General features: G+C 25.7%; 1 protein-coding gene across 1 annotated transcript in view; it reads right to left on the bottom strand.

Annotated features, from left to right (window-relative positions):
* The window catches only part of LOC119677401 (putative elongator complex protein 1), a 279,253-nt gene that overhangs the window by 36,571 nt on the left and 235,254 nt on the right, over positions 1-7,428 (bottom strand). The window lies entirely within an intron of this gene.

Raw genomic sequence — 7,428 nt, 5'->3', positions numbered from 1 at the left:
TTTTCGATATTTTAAGTTTATGTAGTTTGGCAGCACTGTCCTTAATTACTATGCCAAAAATGAGCTCGATCTGTCAGACAGTTCGTTTACGGCAGCTGTTGAAACCAGTTCACCTCAGTAGTGCGTTGCGAAATGTCTTCGACGGTCGTACGACCGTCCTGGAAGGCTTTGTACCACTCATAAACTTGAGTTTTCGATAAAACTGATTCCCCATAAGCCTTTTGTAGCATTCGCAACGATTCTGCACACGAAATTTCGTTCGAAACACAAAATTTGATGCAAACTCTTTGTTCAATATTTTTTTCCATTGTTTTTTTCGCAACGCCCTACTGAGGTGAACTGGTTTCAACAGCTGCCGTAAACGAACTGTCTGACAGATCGCGCTCATTTTTGGCATAGTAATTAAGGACAGTGCTGCCAAACTACATAAACTTAAAATATCGAAAAATATACAGCGCGCGAATTTTAAATGAGAATTTCCGAAAACTTTTCGGTCTTAATGTATAATATAATTGATATAAATTTTCTTTCATATATTCAATATACTACTTTATTTAAATTATAACGTTTGTAAAATTTAATAGCCAATTTCAATGGTTCAATTTTTATGATTCCATGATTATGATTATGATCACCGCATTACGAAACTAATCCAATATTAACTGAGTAGACAACATGCGAATATATATAATATTTACCCATTAACAAACAAGATTCCATCACTATAGTTCAAAAAAAGAAGTGAAGTGTGACTTTAGTAGACTTCAACTGTTGAATAAAGTAACCAAAGGCGTCATAGTCAAACAGGTTATGGGACCTATATTTTAGGATGTCCACAATAAAAAAGTTTTTAACAGTAACAGTGTTTTCCTGTAAGAATAATGTCATTCACGTGTACCAAGAACTGAACTGGGCAAAATTAGGTCAGGATACTGATAAGTGCCAAACAGCTTCTTATCACGCATAGATCCATCTGTGTTTTAACCGCGACTTTACTCCTAAAAACATTAACATTATAATTATCATTCAGCAAAGCCTAACTTAAGTTACATGTCATTAAGGTGATATATTGACTCAGACTATGGTATTTTACTCTCTCACCTTCTACTTATTAATTTTGCCTTTTCCTTATTAATTTAACTTTTAAAAATAACACTTTTTCTGAAAATAATTTTTGGTAATAACACCTAAATCTTTGCAAAGGACGTTTATTTTTCACTATATAATAATTTTTCGATATATATCCATTGTAAGAAATAATGTGATGATTATTCGGAATACTCTCATTAACTATTACCTTAAAAATTATATTGCATTAGAAATTTACTTTAATGAAAAATAAAACTGTGTTAGACATTCCATTCCTTCCAATCACAAGTGCCGCCTCCGCTTGGCTGTGTCGTTCTACACCCTAAATGTTCACACTTCTGTCCGGAACTCAAAATATTGACCGACAAATGCAAATTGAAAAGCGCGCACAAACGATTAGTCATATACGAGTAGTCAGTCAGCGTATTTTTATCTTTATATTTCGTTGTATCTTTATTTAAGACTTTTGTGTGCACAGGTTAAAATTTTTTATTATGTATTTAAATTTTATTTTTAGCACACGTTCAAGACAAATAATTTTTTTTTTTGGTTTGGTATTAAAAATTCATTTCTGGTTGTGTTTATTTATATTTTTTTAGTTTTTTCCCGACTTTGTTCCTTTGGAATAACGTCTGTCATTTGTGACGCCCGACGTGCGTGCCTTCTTAACTTATTTATTTTGTACTGCCTTAATTGTCGTGCCAAGATGAGTTTTGTATACAAATTGTTTAATAAATTCTTTTTACTTGAAATGTTTTCTTAAAAGTTGCTTTTCATCGCACGACATTTGCACTTTAAGAACTATTTAAAATTCCTCCTGAATTCCTTCAGCATGAATACTGGAAGGATTTTTGTTGCACGCAAATGAAGTATTATTTTTTCTAAGTGTTACGAGACACATCGGATATGTTGTTCTTAAAATTTATTGTAAATATTTCAGAAATGTAGAAGTTTGACTAGAATTTGAAATCAAATATTTAACATTTCAATATAAAATACAAAAGTAAAGATTATATCATTTAAACTTGCTTTAAATGTAAAAAAAGGTCGTGGTAAACAAGTAAAAATATATTGCCTTCAATTTAGTTAATTTTATCTTAAGTAAACAAAAACTAAATTAATTCCTAGAATTCTTTATATAGTTTATAGTCCGTATATATTAATTCAAAAAGGAAGTTTTGTTAACCATACAACGCTGTTTCGAGTATTACGAAGTACTCATAGTCTTAGGATATATTCAAATTTTTTAATTAGTTTATAGTCCGTAAATATTAATTCCTTTTAAACCAACATTTTATTAAGTTCAATTTTACTAATAATAGTTTTGTGTTTTAAGATGTGCTAATTAGCGAATACTTAAATAATACACTTGTTTAAAAAATTTAGCACAAAACAACAATGGTCTGACCTGAAGATGACTATAGAATATTGTTGAAATATAAGACTTAATAAGAGAAATTTTTAAAAAGTATATTATTAACCAATTAGCCCATCTTAAAAACAAAATTATTTTTGATAAAATTGATCTTAAGAAAATGTTGGTTATTAAAACAATAAAATTATGTTCAATTTTACCTTTAACATTTCAGTTAAATTAAGATAGTTATATCAGTTATATTCACATTAAAATAAAAACATTATATTGAATCCATACAATAAGTATTAATGAGTAAATTTATGCAATTTTGTTAAAATGTCTGTAGTCAGTTTGCTTCAAACTATGCTATTATTCAAATATTGATAGTAGGAAAATTCTTTTATAAAAAGGTGTCGGCAAGATTGGTTACGAAAAACCAATAAAAAAATTTAGTGGAAATTTTGAAAGGAGTTTTTCCTAAATATTATTAAAAATTTTAACAAAAAAAAACAAACTAAACTACTAATAATTTGTAGAACAACTTAAATATTAGAAGATATTAAACAACAGATAAACTTAATTTTTATGGATAAACTATTTTTGTGATATTGAAAAATGTTTGACTAAGGATTTTCTTCGGATACGAAATGTTTTCATACCATGTATATTACTTCAATATTTGAAACTACGATTTTTATTGACCGAAGCTTAAGCACTTAAATTCATGACATTCCTTATTAAAGTAGCATAACTATAAAAAGAAATCATTTGATTGTAGATACAAATAAGAACGAAACAAATAATCCCGTTTTCAATATTAACAGAAATGCCAAGGAGATTGGCTTTCATCCAGAAAAAGCGTTCAATCATGAAAACGTCAATATTTTCAATTTCTTTAAAATGTTCTATTCAAATATCTTAAGACATACATCAATTAATAATCTATTAAAGAAAATTTATTTGAGAATTTGTGTAATATTGTTGTGAGAATTTGTGTAATATTTAAAACTTAACACTCCAAACAATTTTTACTCTATGTGGCATAAAATTATTATTTAATCAAGAATTTTTCAAACAGAAAAAAAAACAAAAATTTTAATATATCTCTCTTAAATTGAACTAAAAACTCTAAAGAAGAAATTTTGTTCTGAAGAAATAAGTGCAATTATACAAAAGTCACATGGTTAATATTATATGATAATATTATTATTTTTACTGTAACTGTAATCAAATAATTAGGATAGTATAACGAAATTCAATCTTGACAATCTAAAGCAAAATTGGTCGATTTCTGCCAAGTCATCGAAATATGTAAGCTAGCCGCCGTCATGCCAAAAGATAACTCATTTTTTTAATCAAATTAAAAAATACATATATAAATAAATGAAATACCAAACAAAGTTCGTTCAGCTCTATTAGACACTTCAAAATTACGCTGTCTTGCCAAAGCTTCATTAAATGCTTTAAAACTTTTTTGGATGTTATATTTTTTAAATTTCAACAATTTTTTTGAATAGACCAGATCAAGAAGCATACATTATTTAAAAATTATAAAATAAAATAAAAAAATATTGTTCTAATAGTGTAAATCTCGAGCGAAATATATAACACTAGAGATAAATTTATAAAACTCTAGATATTTTGTCAAAGTAGCAATATTACTCTAAAATTCACAGCTGTTTGATATCACTTGATAGATAAAGTATGATTTGATTCTACATATGTATTTATGAAATAAATGTATGGCTACTAACACAACTACAAAAATGTCAGGTTATTTTAAAATCGTTATATTGAGCAACAATATTTGATAAATCGAAAATAAATCTAAATTGAATCCAAATCTACCTATCGAAAATGACATTCGTAACAATGTTATACAGTGCAGCGTTGTTATTTAAAAAAAAAATGAAATATTGACTTCAAAAAAAACCAATTGATTTTTAAATAGATATTAAACAATTAAAAAATCTTTTATTATTTTTATTTTAAATATTTAGTTTATAAATAAATAAATTTTTTTATTTATTTGCTAAATAACAATCCTTCACTTTAATAATTTATAAAGAGGTATTTTCGAACAGTAGTGAACTACAACAACAAAAATTCATTTTTATATTATTTTAATTGATTGAATTTTTGGCTGACCATACAGTTGTTTCGAGTATTGCCAAATACCCGTCATCAGTGATCTTGGAAATAATTCTTGTATTTAATTATTCGTCAATAATTATTTTTGAGACTGCAAGTACCAGGAATCGAACTCGGGTCCTGCCAAATGTGAAGCTCAGAATCAGCGAACCTTAATCAACTGATCCAAAGCCGTACTTGATTTTTTATGTTCGCATATTTTTCTGGAGTTTTGCTACTTTTGCTATGAAAGTTTTTTTTAACAATTTCACTTGCTGTGTTAATATTAGAATGAAATCATTAACCAGCTGTAGAATAATTGAATTAATTAATTAATTATATTTTTATTTTTAATTGTTAAATTTCAATACTATTCTGTTCGTAGAGGCATTATTTGTTGCATGATTTGTTCTTTCTTATGTATAGAACCTAATCTAGGAACGTAATTCTGAGAAAGTTATGCTAATGTTATTCCACTAATCGCACGGGCGAGATCAATATGTGTTAAGTTGGAATTTAACATCAAATTTTTCAGACGGAAGTGACTATTATATTTTTAAAAGGAACTTATTATATTTTATAAAGAGGTTTTTTCGAACAGTAGTGAACTACAACAACATAATTTATAAATAATTTATGCTGTTAGCTTAATTCGAGCCTAACAAATATACTAATACACCTAACTATCTTTATATGTAAGACTAAGAATTTGACTCAGATCGTGAGTATCTAAAAACTTTTTTTAATTGAGTTATGATAAAATTTAAGTAGAGAATTTTATCTTTATAGTATCTATTTGCAAATGTTTTATGTTAATAATAATGTTTCCTTATAAAATATCACGAACTCAACCAAACTTTTCGAATATGAATAATGATTTCGAAAGCAATGTGTGAACATGGCGTCAAGAAATAATTAAAATATTTTGTTACAAAGACATTTGAAGAGAAAATATAATTACTAGTGTCTATATTATAAGAAATTTTATAAGAGTTGATACGATTTGATAAAATGGAACTAAAATTTATTATTTTCATCTGAAATTTTATATTAAGCAAAGCAGGAAAATTTGCAATATTAATATATAATATAATATATATTATATTAATATATAATAATATAATATATTGTCAAATAAAATAATTGCTATAATAATAATTTAAGATATTCAATTATTTATGACAAGTATTTAAATAATGGTTATTTCATTAATGCAACTTAAATATTTATTTAGAGTTTACCAGGTGATGTTTTTTTAAAAAATATAACATGAAACTTCAATTTAATCAGTTTAATTTTAAAACACTTGATCTGGATTCCTTTAAAAGTAATTATATTTTTCTTCTGGTTGACGTCATATTACTTTTATAACTTTGAACTTAATTGAGTTCTGCTCTTGAACGATAATATCATAACCTTTAAGAAAAAAAAATTAATTTAATGAATTTACATTAGGAAGTAACGATTTGATACTGAAAACGGAAACATTAAGGTCAATTATTCCTCATAAGAGAAGGGGAACAATGTAAGTCAAGCAAGTATTCAGATAAGTTATTTTTAAGATACAAAATTTTTAAAAATAACAATTGTTTGTTGATTATCCTTTATTTCATTACCATGAAAAATCGTACTGTATAATATTGCTATTGTATTGTGTTCTCGTTCATTTGTGTATTTATTGTACCTCTATTCTATTCTATTTTATTTTACTCTTCTATTCGATCCGATTCGATTTTTATTCTATACTGTAAGCTATTTTATATTGTATTTTGTACTATCACAATAGAATCTGCTGTTTAAACATGACTTATTTTAATATAAACACTAAATTGCTTTAGTGTAAAGTTTAATCACTCTATTTTTACTAGCCGAATTTTATTGATTTCTAAATGTTAATAACATTGTTCATCAATACCAAGTTCCATTATATTTTCCACTAATATTTTTGTCTTTTCTTAATACATCAATGCTACCTGTTGGATTCATAATGGTATATATTCTTTATCTTTCGTTCATAAATATTGCATCAAAACTAAAATCGGTCGGTTAATCTCCGAATAATCGAGTTATCTACAAATAAAAAAAATTTAATTTTTGTGCATTGACAGATAGATAAAATCTGTACTTATATATTGCAAAACAAGTAACTTTTTAATATTCAAAGTTTTAAATAGATAACATCACGATCAGCCTTAAATTAAAAAAAATTACATTAGACGAATGATCGTGAATAATTAATAGAAATAACATTGTAGATGTCACACATAATTGAAGCACGAAAACTGCTCTTACATTTTATTCTATATATTGAATGTGCTCCTAATATAAATTAAAAAAATTTTTTTTTATGGGTGTGGTCATGAAATACTTGTACCTTTAAAAACTTTTTCGCATTTTTTAACAAAATTAATTTTATAATTTACAATATTATTATAGAACCAAGTTTATTATTATAGAAGTAAATATAATATATTAGTCGCAAGAAAATTATTTTCAGGTGAAATATTTATATTTCCCAGAATCTTAGAAGTTGTAGCTTTTACTTGTATTCTAAATTACATTAATTTTTTCAAATTAATACTTACGTTTGAAATTTTTACTATCGACCTGTATTTAAAGTTTTTGTTTTAATTATTATTGATTGCACTTCAACTTATTTTGAACTATTTAAAATCAATTATAAACGATTAGTTGACTAATTAGTTTTTTTATTTGGTATAGTATATTCTGTCAGTAAAGTATGGTATTTATTTAAAATTAATTTTTATTTTTCTTTTCAGTATTATTCTTTATCTTTTGGAAATAAAGTAACACAATGAAATATCTTCGAAGGTAAGTGTCATAATTATTTG

This window comes from Teleopsis dalmanni, chromosome 2, assembly GCF_002237135.1.
Source record: "Teleopsis dalmanni isolate 2A chromosome 2, ASM223713v2, whole genome shotgun sequence".
Taxonomy (NCBI): domain Eukaryota; kingdom Metazoa; phylum Arthropoda; class Insecta; order Diptera; family Diopsidae; genus Teleopsis; species Teleopsis dalmanni.
The sequence above is the reverse complement of the archived record's forward strand: the minus strand, read 5'-3'. Positions and strand labels throughout refer to the sequence as shown.